Source organism: Antennarius striatus, chromosome 6 (assembly GCF_040054535.1).
Source record: "Antennarius striatus isolate MH-2024 chromosome 6, ASM4005453v1, whole genome shotgun sequence".
In the NCBI taxonomy this organism is placed as follows: domain Eukaryota; kingdom Metazoa; phylum Chordata; class Actinopteri; order Lophiiformes; family Antennariidae; genus Antennarius; species Antennarius striatus.
Window position 1 is genome coordinate 18238745 of NC_090781.1, and position 17515 is coordinate 18256259.

Consider the following 17515-nt stretch of genomic DNA (forward strand, 5'->3'; position numbering starts at 1 on the left):
CCTGTGTGGTAACAAATATCTGCCAGGTCTGCTCCAGACAAACACAGCAAACACAGACAGACACACAAAGACAAACAATCCACACAGGAGACACACACACACACACACACACACACACACACACACACACACACACACAAAGGCAGATTATTTTTCTCTCCGCTACAACAGGGATTAGTGAGCTGCTCCTCTAATGGAAAAAAAACGGCCTAAATAATTTCTTTAGTGGCACACACACACACACACACACACACACACACACACACACACACACACACACACACACACACACACACACACACACACACACACACAGCAGAAAGTTTAGCTGAGAATGACACAACATTCCTTCCAGCAGTCAGAATGAATAACATTTACTCAGTGTGCAGCCCAACCCATGAATAACGTTATTTACTAACGATAACGGTAAACACGCGTGTTCCTGCTGACACGTGTGATGATGCAACAGCATCCTTTATCCACACACACCTCAGTGTTTGTCGGTTTCGCCTGTTATTTCACTGCAGCACCAGATGATACAGACGACGTAGCGATAAAACGTCTCCTCGAGCCCAGAGGCCCAACATTCCCAACATTCCCGGCGTTCTTTTATCCCAATCCACTCCAGAACCGAACAGGTTCTGATTCGGCCCGAGATGCATCGTTCCACCGGGTTTCACCAGTTCAAGAGATCCTCTGTAACCCAACAGACAATCAGATACATAAGGAGCTAATTACTCCTCCAACTGGAGAACGAGCCAGTGTGTGTGTGTGTGTGTGTGTGTGTGTGTGTGTGTGTGTGTGTGTGTGTGTGTGTGTGTGTGTGTGTGTGTGTGTGTGTGTGTGTGTGTGTGTGAAACGTGAACATTTCATCCCTCCATCAGTGGACATGTTAAACCAAGACAAGGATTCTCCACCCTCATAAAGCACAAACTAGATTTTACGTTACCAGATTTAAAATGTTAACAACCTGACCACCCCTGATGACACGTCTCCCTCTGATTGGCTGCTGCTGACGACGGCGCCGTGACGCTGCTGCTGTATTTACTGTTGTAAACAGACGAGACGACCGTCCGTGAGCTGATCCGATTCCTGCTGGCCTCCTTTCCTGTTCCTCTCATTCCCCTCCTTATCCAAAGCGCTTCCTCCCGTTTCCTCCATTTATTTTTACACTTTTCCACACTCGTAATCCCGTGTTCCTCCGACCTCGCCATCCATCAACTTCAACCCAACGTCCAATTTTCTCCTTTTCCTCCTCGTGCTCCATTTGTCACCCTCTCCTCCTCCGTCCTTCCTCTTCCTCTCTCTGGTTAATAAAACAATCATAGGTGTGGAGAGCTGCTAGCGTGTGGCTAGTTAGCAGGGAGAAGGAGGGGCTTCCTTGGGTCGGGGGGGGGGGGTGATTAGCTCCGACCTGCTGACTGAAGCATCGTGGGTAATCCCCTGGTTATTGCATTCTAGCTTAGTGCTAGCTGACCTTTTGACCTGTACTGATTCCTCATTTGTTACCACAGCAGGTAGCGTAGATGTCATCCTGCCCTCGGACCCACGCTGTTAGCATCCGCCGTTAGCTTAGCTTAGCATGTGAGATGGCGGCGGGATTTTTTCTCTCGCTGTAATCGTTGGTAATGACCTCCAGCTCCGAGGTTTTTTACCTTTGGGTCCGCATTAAAAGGTACAAGAGTCCATTTCAGCAGTAAATAATGTGTTTTTATAGCGGAGGGTGGAATCAATAACCAAATGATAGTCGTTTCTTATTTTACTGCTTCATAGTAAAAGATGCTTGGACGAGAGCAGCCAATAAAACAGATTCCTACCCAGAGCCGCATTAACCCTTTGCGTCCTGTTCTGTTGGTTGTTTAAAGGCTGATGGGACGCGGCGCCGCTTCCCTTCAGACGGGTCTATTAAGCTGCATCAATAATATATTACAAATACACATTTATTAAACGTTCTTTTCTCATCTGCTTAGCCGCTTCCTTTGCTTAATGCTCCTAATTTTCAATGTGCAACATGGATATTTTGCTAATGGTATGAAAGTAAAGGCCAAAGCTGACCAATGAGGCGTCTGATTGGGGGGAGGGGGGGTGTTTCTGTGGACTCACACCCTCTTCACTGTCACTCAGTTAAGGATGTCTTGGTTTGCTGGAGCATGAAGATTTTACTGCTAGTCGATTAGCCCCAGGTTCAGCGAGCGTATCGACTGGAAATCAGATGTGCATTGATGAAAAAATTGAGTTTTTAGCTCCGTGTTAACCCGGGGCACCAGGGACCGGTCGGCACGCTTAACCACACAGGAAGGTCAGGAGGAAGAGGTGGCCGCGTGTGTCGGCGCTAATGATGTAAAGCATGAACGCCGTCATGTAACGTCAAACCACGGAAAACACCACAAAACCAAAATTGCATGTCCACAAACTTCTGGCCAACTCTTGTGTTATCTCACTGCTTTCCAATGGAAGCGGTTAGCCGTCAAGAGAAAAATTCAAATTAATCATTCATTTATTTCAGGATCAAAATCTTGTTTTAAACCTCTAAGCCTCGTCGGAGTCGCAGTTTGGAAACCGAAAATCACGCCCCAAAAGACGCCACCGATTGGTTGATGATGATGATGATGATGTCATCATGTTAATGCAATCTATGGTTAAGACTGACGGTGCCGATGTTTGAAGAGCTTTTCTTGTTGATGGGACGATATCGATGTTCTCAGCGCTTACTCGTCATTTAGGAGTGGGGGAGGAGAGGCGTGCGATGTCCTAATGGACAGGAACCACCGGACGTGTTTAAGCCCAATCATTAAAGATTAAAGAACGGCAGCAAAGTTTTCCTTCATGTATTGTTGTCCTTCATATCATTCCAAGCAATCATTTTCAAAATATACCCAAAATATAATGATTTATATTTCTTCTTTTCATCGTCGAACATGTCAAACTTCAAGCATGTCAGGACTTTCTTGTTGTCTGCCTCCAGAGATAATGCTAAACATCCAAACTAGACAAAATTTAATCCAGGAAAACACACATTCAACGTTTCTTTTCTTTTTTTTTTTAAACACTTGGAAAACACTCCAGGAGCTGAACAACATTCTAATCCCACTGCTTGTGGAAGCAAATCAGTGAAGCTCTTTGCCCCCGGTTTCACCGAATAATTACCATGTAATGAGGGAGCCGGGCATTACCAGATAAATCACAAGCTGCTCAACTTATATTTTCTACTATTCCAAATGTGTCCCAAGGGTCGGCTCCCTGCTGGGGGGGGGGGTGCACTGCATGGCACCCGGACCCGGACGGGAAGCATCAGAACAGGAAGTCTTTGAAGAATTCCTCTCCTCAATAAATTGAGTTTCTTACCTGCAAATATTGAAATATGAAATCCCCAATAAGATTAAATATGTGCATAGGATTTAAACCAGAATGCCGGAGCGGCGCTCCAGGCGGCGTATTCAAATTAGTTATTCAGAAAAAATTAATTTCAAACTGGAAACAAGGCGTGACATCACTAACAGCAGGTAATTCTGCTGAATGGAGTGAAGCGGGTTTGTGGGCATAAAGCAATGCATCTGAAGTGAAACACCAGTTTAAAACAACATCTTTTTTCTCATCGGCGTGTCACTTCCTGTCGGGCGGAGGGATGATGGGAAATGAAATCCTCTCTGGATAAGCAGAAATCTTCAACAGCCTCATTTCATTTTGATCATTCTGATCATTTCGATCTAATTTTTTTAAATTCCCTTTGAGGACGCTCGCCCCCAACCCGCCGGCTCTGGGAATGTGGGCCGGTCGCTCCTCGGAGGGGAAGGAGGTTCTCATTTGCAAGGATTCCTCTCGTCTGAACCCCCCTCAACCCAGAATCAGCTGGAAGGAGCATCTCATCCAACCAGGATGTTTTACCGCCCCCTCAAGAGGAGCTGGGAAGCACTGAGGTCGGATGGGCGCGATCTTGATCCTGAAGGTACTCAATAAAGCATGGCTGCACCCCCTCCTCCTCCTTCTTTATGCAATCACAGCTATTATGAAAGAAGCAGCGCCTCTTAGGATGATGGATCAACCACTCCACCTCAAGAATAAAAGAATAAAAGAAAGCAGTGTTGTTGTGTGGAAGTGGGAGAGCAGGCATTAGTACCTGCTTAAAACACCATTAGATGAACACATAAAGCCTCATCAATCACCCGCGGTGGATAATCAGGTCAGTGTGATGCTGCACGGCGCTCCATCTTCACCTCCACGCTCCTCATCCTCCACAACACCAGGAGGAACCTGGAGGAGATGATCACAACCACACACACACACACACAAAGAAAAGCATCCATCCATCCATCCATCCGCCGCCTGATGGAGTATCACGAGTTCCTCTTTCTCTCACTCCACTGAACATCTGAGGGGGGGTGTAGGGGGGAGAGAGAGAGAGGCTCAATGGGATGGTAAGAGGAGGCAGAGCATGGGGTGAAGAGGAGATCAAGCGAGTGGGCGTGTGGAGAAATCTTTATGTACGGCGTGTTCACCAGAGCGTACTACATATGTATTTTAAGTCGCTGTGTAGGCGGTGCTTCCTGCTTCCTGCTTCCTGCTTCCTGCGAGATGTGCGCTCATCCCGTCCAAGGCCGAGGATAACCTTCAGTCACGGCGACATTCTGGTGGGATCGTTTGTGTTTCTGTCTGATGATGGTGAAGTTGACGGGGGGTAAAGCGGCGCTAATCCCCCGCCCCCCGGCTGTGGCGTTGGGTTTTAAGCGGGCTGGGGCGGCTGCTAAGTGGTTTCCTGTTCGTCTGTCACTGGGTAAACCAGGAATGTTTCAGTCCAGTGGGAATATTCAGGAGACTAGCTGAAGCAGCGTCCAAACATGTGACACCAGCTGAGCAGTTAGCCTAGCCTAGCCTAGCCTAGCCAATGCTGGCTAGGAAAGAGAAGCAGAAACCACAACGCTTCATGTTACTTTAAGTGTGATAAGAGCAAATAATGTATTTATTATGTCTAATACCAAATATGGACATTGACCAAACACAGAGGACCAATCAGCTGCAAGGCAAAGAAATACAAAATATAATTAAAGAAAACCTTGAACCAATTTCTCTTTAATCCAGTTGTCACCAAATTAATATGATCACCTAAAGTCTGATAAAACAGATGCTACTAATTATTGATTAATCTGATTACTTTTTAATATAAGCGATTAAATCTTTTGCTAGAAAAGTGATAAATGAAGCTTTTAATACGGAAAAAGTTTGAGCCACAAATCACTAACCAAAATCAAATTCATGATTTATTCAATATGTTTTTTTTAGTTTTGCTCTTAATCTGCATCCAAACCGGACTGAACTGGAGCAGAATTAAAACCTGGAACTCCCGCCATGATCCAGAACCGACACCCTCCTCATCAGAAATGACAATAACTGATTGCCTGAAGTCTGTGAAACACTTTGACGTGTCTTTATGGGAAAAGCCTCCAAACATTGAAGGAGTTTAACGACGGTGTTTTATCAGCGGGACTCCATCTCGTCCTCCAGCCACCTCCTCAGTTGTCACTGAAACAACATTAGCATTTTAACGGCGCGGTTATGTTACACAAACGTCATCATGATTTCTGATATCAGCTTATATTACTCTCGTTAAGGCGGCAGGCGACCATAACTCCGTCCCCCGATGGAAATATAACCAACTGATGTATGCTTTGTGTTCCGACGCAGAGAAATAAATCCAGACACCGCTCCTGTTTAATGATCAGTGATAGTAGAAACAGCCCAGTGGTGAGTGAGGGTGTTAGAATTTTAAAACAATTTTTAAAAAAAAATCAACATATAATTTAACCAGTGACTGAAAGACATTTACACACCGACAACACTTTGTTCAGAAGAAAGGTGTGAGATTAAATCAGCTCAGTTGAATCTTAAATAAAATCAAATAATTTCATGAAGTGTTTTTATTTGTTACTGTTGTTTTTCTGTTATTCACCCCATTGTATTTCCTTTCCCACCCAACCAGGTCAATGCGGATGACTGCCCTTCACTCTGGGTCCTGCCCGGAGTTTCTTCATCAATGAGGGGAGTTTTTTTCCTGCCGCTGTCGCTTATCATTACTCTGGAGGCTTCTGTTGGGGTTGTCTGTCTGTAAAAACTCATGAAATCTCTGCTGATGTCATCAAGCGCTATACAAATAAAGTTTGATTGACTGATTGACCTTCAGGAGATAAAGTCTTACTAAGTGAAAGATGTTGAGTGAAGATGGAAGACTGACTGCAAGAGAATTAATCCTCTTTCTGACTCTAATCGTAGCGTGAGTGACTCCACAGTCACACAAACTCAACGGACGGATGCTGGAGGGGCGGGGGCGGAGCATACGACGGGTGGAGGACCCTCATGAGGTCATTCTAATGGGGTCATCCGGCTGCAGCATCATTCAACAGTCAGTTATTTCTAGACGGGACCGCAGACCCCGCCGGTCTAAACAGTCAGGCTATTTCTGCCCACGCCGTTCGGAACGACGCATCAGGGATTATTACCCAGACTCCATCAGGATCAACAAACACACAACAAACACAAACACAAGACATTACGATTGAGAAAACGCCTCGCACCTCCGAACGAGGAGCCGACACTCCATCAAGACCGCCAGAAGAGGACATTTATTCACCAATATGTTGAACCGGGTACGTCTGTGTGTGTGTGTGTGTGTGTGTGTGTGTGTGTGTGTGTGTGTGTTGATGACACCTCCAGCATTGATAGGATCTTTAACCTGTCCTGTAACGGCAATCATGATGGCAGTGAGGTGGAAATGAGAGGAGGAAAGAGCGATGGCACGACAATAACAGTTATGGTTAGCGCCGGAAAGGTCAGAGCCAGAGCAGGAGCAGAGGAGACGATGAGGAGGTGATGAAGGGGGTGATGGGAGAGAGGGAGGAGAGGAAAGGAGGTGTTCAAGAGGTAAGCATAAGGGGGAGGAAGATGAACACTGACAAAACAGATAGATACTTTGAAGAAGAGATAGAACAAAAGGAGGGCAGAAGAGAGGAAGAACTGATGGATGAAGGATGGATACGAGGAGGCAAAGGTGGAGGACAGGATGGAGCTTCAAGAGATGAAGAAGGAAATGAATGAAGATGAAGGAAGAGGCAGGAGAATGGAAAAATTACTTTGTGGATGGATCGAGAAGAAAATGGTTTTACGTGTCCTCCAGGTTCCCCGTCAGATGATGTTCTGCAGAACCATCAGACAGAAACACTAATGTGCTGAACGGAACCCAAAAGCAGTTCTTCACCTCGTAACTCAATGCTAAATGGCGTCGTAAATATTTGAAGACTCCTTCGATGAAAAATGTTTGTGAATCACTTTTATGCTTTTCTGGATGGAGAGAGACGAAACATTCAAATGAAAGACGTCCTGGAACATTCCATTACTGAGGAAGAAACCTACTGAAACCTAACTAGAGGGAGGGGGGGATTACAGAACCAGTACCATGATGAGTCCTGATATGTACCATAATGATAGTAAGAGTTTGACTGTCAAAATAAAAGTCTGATTTGTACTTGATTTTTATTTTGTAAGGCCTATCTCCAATCAGCAAACAGTAAGCCTCTGGGGCTTATTGTTTGCTGATTGGACCAAAGATGCGAGACAACAACACCACAATAAAAAAAAATATTTATTAACTCCTGATAATTGTGCGTTTTGTCGATTGGAACGACGCTCTGAAGCAGATAAAGGCTGTCGGATTCCACCTGAGCTGTAACGTGGGTGTCGAATTACCTTCAGCTATTTTTTTTTCTTTTGTTCTATCTGATGACAAACACGGTGAAAGGAAATCAGCCTTTTTTTCTTTTTTTTTCCCCCCTGCACTAAACAAAAGAAATCAAACGAGGTTAGATGAAAACAAACTATTTATTGATCCCGAACGGCAGAGAGACTAATTATGTAAGAGAAAAAGAAAGGATTGTTTCAATTTAGAACAGGCGTATTTATAAAGATAAAACTAATTAACTGAAATAACGTCTCCGGAACTGGAGACAGAAGCGTGTTGGTAAAACGCGTCCCTGAGGATTACGCCAGCCGCCGAAGGCCGACTTGAAGCTGGGAAGTAATTAAGCAGAATTTTCGCTCTCATGCCAAATCCACCTCACCGCCAGCAGCTCCACAGAAATCCTTCCCGCCCGCCGTGGGAATCCCGCTGACCTTCGGTGGGAAGACCGGCGGAGGAGGAGAAACGTCGCCATCGACACGTGGCTCGACCTGCAGACCGGCGGGATTAGCCAACGGAAGAACAGTCCAGTCACCCGACAGACGGAGGAAATGAGCATCGATACGAGAACGCCGGAATCCCAGACGCGTTTCAACGGCGAACAGGCATGACTCACCGTGTCCGTGGGAGTGTTTGCTAACCGACCTGCTCGGCAACACATCGACTTCTTCTCCCACGAACCACCAGAACACAAGATTAACTCTGGTACCATGATATAAATCTTAAATAAGCGCCGCCCCCCTCCAGATGATTGGTTTAACTCTAGACTCAGGACTGGGTTCGCCGCGCCGTTTAAACTCCAACGCTTCTATGAGTCACGCGAACCCAACTGGAAGTCCCCCACCTGCACCTGCCTCCTGACAGATGATCCCAACTATCAAAGTGAGTTTTAAAATATTCAGCAATGTGAGATCATGAATGATTAAAGACGGCATTATGATGAGAGCCATTAAACCTTTCAATCCTCATCCTCTGCAGAGATAAAGACTCGCTCTCCGGCACTGCTCGTTCCACTTTCCGGTGAAATTATGGATATTCACCTTTCGGTTTGGGATCTGTCAGCTGGACAACTGGGAGTGATGTAATAACTCCATGAGGACAGTTAAATGCACCAAAGTCGGGGCTTTAAAGTGGTGTAATATAGGAGGATGTTCAAACCCTATTTAATGCCTATTTTCATCGGGAACACCTTGAGTGCACACGTTTTTACGATGCCTTCCAGGGGGACTTGAACCAGTGATGGTTTAATCTGCTTCTTGCTGAGCTCCAGCTCCAGCAGAACAAAGGCTTGAGTTTCATCAGCACGATAAATATTCACCGCTGCGTCTCTGAAATATCTAAATGAAACCAGAACGACCTGCTTTTAACCTTCAGGTCAGTGTTTAGATGATTCACAGCTTCCAGACAATCAAATGAGAGGATTTGCAGCTTTTATTCTCATAAACAGAGCATGTTTGTGTCTCGGTCCTGCTGACTCCTGGGTCAAGGGTCAGGGCTATCGATGCTAATATTAGCAGCCAAACGAGTGATAATGTAATATAGTTCAAATAATCATCACGATCTGGAGCAGATGAGACGGCTACTTCTGTTAGCACCAGGTAAGCTACGTCACTATGGAAGAGGAGACCAGATGTTGAGGTTAGCAGCTATCCTGGACTCGTGCTAACTAGTGCTGTGCTGCTAATTTTAAGCCACCTACACCCAAAGAGAGGCAGTATTAAATTAAAGCTATCAAAGTTTGCATTTTAGAATTATTCATATATCACAAAGATCAGCTGATGATACCAGCGCTTTGATTTTTCACTTAATCAAGGAATTCAAAGACTTCCCCTTTAAGGAAGGAACGATTTAATCAAAATTTTTTTTAATGATTAGTAGAATAATGACATGAAACCTCACAAGTGGTGCCTGATTCAACTGAATAAATCTTCAGTAAGCATTGAGAAACACAGAAAAACCGACAGAAACTGAACCCCTGAACCGGATTAACCGAGCTGTAGATAATGTGGATGTCAGCTCCAGAGCAGAGGGGGCCACGGCGGTCGCCAGGGAGACGACAGCGATGCTGTGCCGAGCAAAATCCACAACACCATCTGCCGTGAGGACATCGTGGCGCACCCTGGTCCAACAAGCTTCGATCAGACCCACAAACAAAAACGCTGAAAAAACCACGTTTTGACTTCTCTGAAAGCAGCAGAGAGAAATCTGTCAGTGTCACGTGATGTCGGACAAGACTCCTCTGGATGTTTGTCGACATCACTTCCTGTCAGATTCCTGTTTGTTTGATCTGCTGCTGGAGGACTGGTGTCAATAACAGCGTTGATATGACGACTCTCTGCTCCTTCCGTTTGTTTAGTTCAGGAAACAAACAGCGTGTTTATTTCACTGTGAATCAGATACCTTTATATTAACCTGTAGCATGAATGCTATCTGGTGGTTAAGGTGGTTTTATATCAGTATGACAGTGACACACAGGGCAGCAGCGAGCAGTCAAGCCTCACCTCAGGTAGGACTACCAATCGATCAAAACAAGATTTAATTAATAAAAGAAGAACAACGTCGGAGCTTTAACAGCGAATAACGAGGGATTACTGTGAACTGTTTACAAGCTACCCACGTAGCTATGACTTAACATACAAATGTTGTCTATCTGTCTCCATGTACTCTTCTAATTGTCCACATAGATGGTTGTCTAAGGGGGAGGACCTGAGGGAAGAGGTTAGAGATGTTAGCGCTGGTTAGAGCTACAAACATGCTGAACTTCCTTCTTCTCCAACTATTTCCAGAGCATTCAGACACAACAGCACCCGATGGAGGACGTATTGATCCGTAGCCTGATTACAAATCAGTTTTAATCATCTCCAGGACGTCCAGCCAGATCCTTCCTGGTTTTAAGGCTCCAAACCAGTTCATTGTATTATATTTTACAAGTCATTACAGTCACTGTCTAACCTTCCTCCTCCTCCTCCTCCTCACTTGTTGCCTGAGCCGAGGTCACCTGCGGCCTCATTATACCCTGACAGGTGATGGACGCCTCCGGCCGGTGAGAAGTGACGGAGAACAACCGGTGATTACGGCGTGGCATTTGAAGGTCAGTGTTTTCCAGGTGAACGTCGTCGTTCGCTAAATGACGCGATCCGATTCGCCTGCTCAATCAGTCAGCAGCAATGGCAAGCACCTTTAGCATTTATTAGCTAAGACGGTCCAGAATGAACTTTAATGGACGCCGGCGGCGTCATTTTGACGAGTTGCTAAACTTTTTTGTCCAATCGTCTGCCACGGGTTCAAAAGAGGGCGGAGCTAAACGCCTAAAGTGTGTTTTGTTCACACAACAGAAGATGTGTTTGTGAACACGTCTTCGTTTTCAGATAGTCATATCTCTCTGGGATGTATTTGAATAATTCGTCAGCCAGTTGTGGAAAATGTGTTTATTTTTATTTATCTGTTAGTATTCGAGCAGCAGAATACAAATAATCTCTTCCCCTCCACCTTCATGCTTTTCTTCCCACCTCCCTTTCATCTCACCCCCCCCCTTTGAAACTTTCTTTAATTTTTCCACCTCCTCCTTCCTCTCTCACTCCCCCCTTCCTAACCCTTCTTTAATTTTTCCTCTCCTTCCTCTCCATCGTTTCTCCACCTCCTCCTCGTTTCTATCGCTCCGCTGTCGGCATGTGACAGATTAGCTCTCATCTCACTTTCCCATTTAATGACCCGGCCTTACATGGAGACACTCACCCATGAAACTCATTACATCAAACATGACAGTCAGCTCAGTGTGTGTGTGTGTGTGTGTGTGTGTGTGTGTGTGAGTGTGTGCATGTAATGGCTTCCTTGTTTGCACACACAGACACACACACACACACACATCATGGTCGACCACACTGTGTTTCTTTCTCCTCAGCTTAACAAGGAAATGAAACCCGGTCGATTACATAATTCATATTTTCTCAGTACAACACTGTTCACATGACACACACACACACCACACACACACACACACGAACACACAAAGAAAAGGCAGAGTTGGCAGTGTTTTTACCCACAAAGCCGAAGCTGAACTAATTAGCAAATACTGTAAATATAATGTATGAAGCATGTTGTGCAAAACAAACACAGACAAGAGTTCAAATGCAGGAACCACACACACACACACACACACACACACACACACACACACACACACCCTAACAGTGTTTATTTTTATCTCTTCTTCCACCGTTCACACTAAGCTCAGACATAATTGGCTGCTATCTATCCTCTTTCTCTGCCTTCACCATTTCTCTCCATCTTTACTCCTGCGTTTTCTCTCCTCTCCCTCTCGATATCTCTCCATCCCATCCTCCACGGTCGCCCCGGTGAGTCAGAGTTAAAACTAAACTCCTATCTTTGGTCTCAATGGGAGGCCGGAGTCGGATCCCATCCTGAGTTTAAACTGAGAGAGAGGGATGAGGAGAGGGGGGACGGAGTGTTTAGCAGCTGGAGAAAGACAAGGACGTCTCAGGGCTGCGTGTGTTTCTGGACACGTGTCCAGTCGTGACACGCCAAGTCAAGACAAACGAACCCAAACGCATCATGTTACCCTCCGTGTTCTGTTGATACCGGATGTCCAACAGGCTCCTCTTCGATCCGACTTGTAAAAGAGGAGAAACCAGCCGGAGCAATGAGGAGTCAGAAAAACATACAGCACAGAATCTAGTGTGTGTGTGTGTGTGTGTGTGTGTGTGTGTGTGTGTGTGTGTGTGTGTGTGTGTGTGTGTGTGTGTGTGTGTGTGTGTGTGTGTGTGAGTGTGTGTGTGTGTGTGTGTGTGTGTGTGTGTGAGTGTGCCCTCATGTTGTGTTTGATGGACAGTGAAATGGAGGGTAAATCTACAGAGACTTCACCTTATAGCCGCCTCCATCTGTGACACACACACACACACACACACACACACACAAGTTACTGTCCTCCTACTTCGTACAGCAGCATCCATCAGCGAGCTGTCAGATTTGACCTTCAGCTGGAAGACACAGCGACAGACAGAAGGATGGAAGAAGAGGAGGATAGAGGGATGAGAGAGGGATGAAGAGCGAGTGAGTTTGAGCGACAGAGCATCAGCTGGCTTCCTGCTGAGATCCATACTGAATTCATGCAGGAGCCGTGTTGCCACGCGTCGCCACAGCGCCGGGTCTCCGGGTTCTGCACCATCACGGCTTCATATTCAATTTAGAGCTGACAGGTTTCACCCCCCCCCCCCCCATTAGTCCCTCCTGTGTCAGATCACGCCAGGAGGAGAAGAAAGGATGCTCCTCCTCACACCTCCGACTCATCGGCTCGGAGCTTTTAATTCAACTCACAGCGGATCTTCGTTGTCCTGCGAGGGAAGACGCCGCTCCACACAAAGAAAAGTCGCTAAAGCACACAGCAGAGTGCTTTGTGTCCTTGATGCTACGCCGGTTAGCTTTATAGTCATCCATCCTACGGAAAGTGATATTCAACTAATGTGTCCTAATCGTGTTTCACAAAAAAAAACAAAAAAACGCCTCTATTTTAGGCATAAATCATCCTGAGACCCAGAAAGAGTGAGGAGAGCAAAGGCAGAAATGTGGGTCGACTTCTGGAAGCGTTTAGGAGAAAAAAAAAAGCTTTAAAGCAAAAATAATTAGCAAAAAACTAACTGGGAATCAAACAAGATGCGTTCTGGGATTTTGAGTTGTTATGTGTTCACTAAACTGAATAAATTGCAACCACATGCAGCCATCAGTGAAGCACCAACAGAGGAGGAATGCTAACACCAGCCACCACCGCAACCTTGCTGGAGGAGAAACCTCATTTAATCCACACATGTAGAATCTACAGACCCTCACCCAAACCCAGTGGAAACAGTCTCAGGAAAGACCAAAAACAAAAGGGAAAGAATGCAGGACACAGAGGATGGACAGATGGATGTGGAGACAGATGGGCGGATGGATGGAGGGATTGGGCGTATAGCTCCGAGCGGCGGGATTAAGCCTCAGATTAATTCTTTAACCAGACAGGATGCAGAATCTCCAGCGGAATGTAAATCATACATTCTGATCTGGGTATTTGTGATGGCCTCTTACCTGCTTTCCTGTCAATATAGGGGGGTGTCAGGGAAGGGGGAGGGGTAACGATTCTGTAAAGGCGATTCTAAAATTAACAGCCTTCATCCCGGTTCACCTCAAACAGAAGCGTTTGCGCGCGACAGCTTGCAGAGATCAAAGAACAACCTAATTCTCAGAGAAGAAATTAATGTTTTCGGACGGAGTAGAAGCTTAAATGAAATCACGAGTATAAACCCGCACCCATCCCAAACCGGGTTCCTCCTTTCTCTGAGAATCAGGTTTGAGAACAGAACGGTCACATTATAGACATGCTGGACGGAGGCCAGAGAGCAGCTGGCTGACCTCGCGTTGTACGTCCATCAGAATGTCTGTCTGGAACGCAAGGAAACCCTGAGAAGAAGACTTCATTCTTTCTTTGCTCGGGTCCAATCGGAAACCAAAGGTTGACTTCTCCACTGCAGCAGAGGTGTGTCTGAAAGCTAAAGAGCTAACCCCCCCCCAATGCAAACAGTGACTCTGTGTGAGGTGGTGTTAGCTGCAACGTGTTTGCGAACGTCAGGGTTTTACCCTGCAGGGCATCCAGTCCTACTCATTTGTGAACCCCCCCACCTGTGAGGCAGGGGAAGGTAAGCAACCCTCGCCTCAGAGGTGGAACTGAGACTTTATGCTCCGCCTGCACCACCTTGTCACAGATACCCCCGAGCTTGTTAGTGGAAATTGATCGATTGGCCTGGAACCATGCAGCTCGGTGAGTCTGCTGGATCCCTTCATCGGAGCTCCCGGTGGTCCAGTGGTTCTGGAACTACATCAGAGCCCCTGGTGGTCCTGAACTACATGAGAGCCCCCAGTGGTCCAGTGGTTGTGGAACTACATCAGAGCCCCTGGTGGTCCTGAACTACATGAGAGCCCCTGGTGGTCCAGTGGTTCTGGAACTACATCAGAGCCCCTGGTGGTCCTGAACTACATCACAGCCCCTGGTGGTCCTGAACTACATGAGAGCACCTGGTGGTCCAGTGGTTCTGGAACTACATCAGAGCCCCTGGTGGTCCTGAACTACATCAGAGCCCCTGGTGGTCCTGAACTACATCAGAGCCCCCAGTGGTCCAGCAGTTGTGGAATTACATCAGAGTCCCGGTACTTTTCTTTGGTCGGGTTGCTGAATACTTTAGTCTCTTCTATTTATCTAAATTCTATGAAACGGTGTGGATGGGCAGGGCTTCGTGGAGGTTTTGGGGGTCGTGGATCACCTTCCTGGTGACATTTATCTCAAGTCTTGGATTTTTATTTTTATTATGATTACATTTGGTGTATTTAAAACCAATCACAGCACAGCTAATCTAGACTGGACTGGACCCCGGCCAGAGTGTGTGTGTTCTCCCCCAGAGGCCCGTCCGCTCCCGTCCTGCGCTCCAAAACATCTCGGAGCTCTCCGCGGTGCTGAATCCACATCGCCTCCCGGGAGAGGAGCTCTCCGCGGAGCTGAATCCAGATCCACCAACACGCAGCCGTCCACATCTCTGTCGGGTTATTTTTAGAGCCGTTTCAGATCGTTCCTCCAGACAGAAGCTCTCTCAGCGTGGAGCCGTCACCGGTCCCCGAGCACCCCCCGGCTCCCCACGGACTCCTGCTTCCAAACCGTCTCTCTCTCTCTCTCTCTCTCTCCCTCTCCCTCCCTCCCTCTCCTGTTGTTTGCTCTGCACCTCGGACCTCCTCAGAGGTCTGGTGCTCTAATTTCACAGGATTCTTTCCTTTATTCCTGAACGCAACGTGAGTCTTTTAGTTCTTTAAATACATCTGGCAATTTTTTTTTTTTTAAATCCTTTTTTTAATTTTCCCATAAATCCTCACCCATACTTCCTCTCTCCTGTCTGTCATCTCTATCTCTTCCCTCCATCTCTGGTCCGACTCTCCCTTCTCTCCTCACCCTCCTCTCCTCCTGCTGCTCCCCTCACCTCCCCCTTGCGCTCTCATCTCCTGGCCTCCTGCATAATGGATGTGTCTGTAACGCCAGTCAGCTGGAGCGGCATGATGAGGCAGCTTTAGGAGCAGAATGTGAGACGGATAGCAGGGAGAAAGCGAGAGAGGAGCCTCCCCCCTCCAACCCTCCCCAAAAATGGGTTCTATTACTGCGCTCCTGCGTGCACGCACCGCGCATCGATCGTCTCCCCCTGCGCGCGCGTGCACGCACGCACTTAAACACACACACACACACACACACACACACACATGCACGAGCACATTCCCATGCAGGCGCGGCGGGGGCTGCCAGCCCGGCCGACGCATCGCGGCACAAAAGTGAGACGAGAGAATTCAAAGAAATGGAACCCGTCGCCGGTCGGAAACGGCAGGCGCCCCCCCCCCCCCCAGTGAGTGTTCGGTTTCTGGAAGCTGAAAGTAAGAGATGGTGTGACCCCTGAGAAGAACGACAGACAACCCCCCCCCCCCCCAATAACAGTAGAGCACAGGCGCAAAAGGCAGCGCGCAGTCACACGGAGAGAGGTTATGGCAGCGCGTAATCAGATTACAGCGATGATTCATTTCCTGGGCACCGAGAATAAAACTCTGGTTGGCACCGCGCAAAAAAAAATTAATAAAAAATTAATAAATAAAATCAGCTGCATAGCAGAGCTCGGTCCGCCATCTCTCTCTCTCACACACACACACCCTGTGTTATTAACATCCGATCAATCACCCTTACCTTCATCGATCTCCAGATCTCCTCCACTTGTCCTTTTCCTCCACAATCCCTTCTTCTCCTCCTGCTCCTCCCTTAAGATCCGAGGTTTAAAAAACAAAAAAAAAAAGGCTCGGCGGTTTATCCAAACTCCCGCGCAGCTCCTCTCCACATCCACCCCGGCGGACTAACGCGCTATCTCGGTAGTTTTCTGGCGGAGTGTGAGTATGTCTGTGTGTGTGTGTGTGTGTGTGTGTGTGTGTGTGTGTGTGTGTGTGTGTGTGTGTGTGTGTGTGTATTGGGGGGGGGGTAGCACAAGCGGAACCGAATGGACGTGCGTGCAAAAAAAAAAAAGGAGGGGACGATCCGGGAATCCAGGTGTCGGTGGTCCGCGCTGGAGAACCCACACGGACGCGTAAAATCCTCGACCGGGAGGGAAACGGTGGCCGGAGGAGGTCAATCAGTTTCAGAATAACTCTTATTAAGATCCAATGAAACCGGATTAACGTTACTCCAACGTGAATTTAAAGAAGCGTGAGAGAGAACATCCACACGGACAGGAAAAGTGATGCCAGGAGTCCAAAATGCCGTGAATTCCGGTGGGTGTCGGTCAGAAAAAAAAAAATCCGTGTCCAACTCTGAATCCAAAGATTGCAAGAAAAACTACACCCACCGACACCTCGGATGGGAAAAAACCCCCCCTCTACTTATCCCAGCATCCGTTCGGAACCGAACGCCGAGTGTGTTCACACACTCCCCCCTCGGGAGGGCCCCGATTTACCGAATGTGATCAGCAGATATCCCGGGAGATGTGCGCCGTGTCCACCCGGCGGCGCGGAGAGGACGGGAGAGCAAATCTTCGACCAGGTCGCACAAAAAAATAAATAAAAAAAATGTAAAAACGGGTCCGGGCGGCGTCTCCCACCCCCCCACCGCCCCCCGGTTTTAAGTAAACCGGACTCCGGTAATCCACCGGGAACTATTCAGAGGGAAGGACGGATGTGTGGACCGGAGCTCCTTCACCGCGCTAGCGCTCCTCTCTCCGCGGAGGGCTG

At 47.2% G+C, this 17515-nt stretch overlaps 1 protein-coding gene across 4 annotated transcripts in view; it reads right to left on the reverse strand.

The window, feature by feature from the left end:
* The window catches only part of si:cabz01090165.1 (uncharacterized protein LOC100333421 homolog), a 136238-nt gene extending 118842 nt beyond the window's left edge, over positions 1-17396 (reverse strand). For all 4 annotated transcript variants that reach the window (XM_068317745.1, XM_068317742.1, XM_068317743.1 and 1 more), the window contains exon 1: positions 16485-17396. The gene's annotated coding sequence lies outside the window, so the exon portion shown is untranslated. The remainder of the gene's footprint in view (positions 1-16484) is intronic.
* Between the last annotated feature and the right edge of the window lie 119 nt (positions 17397-17515).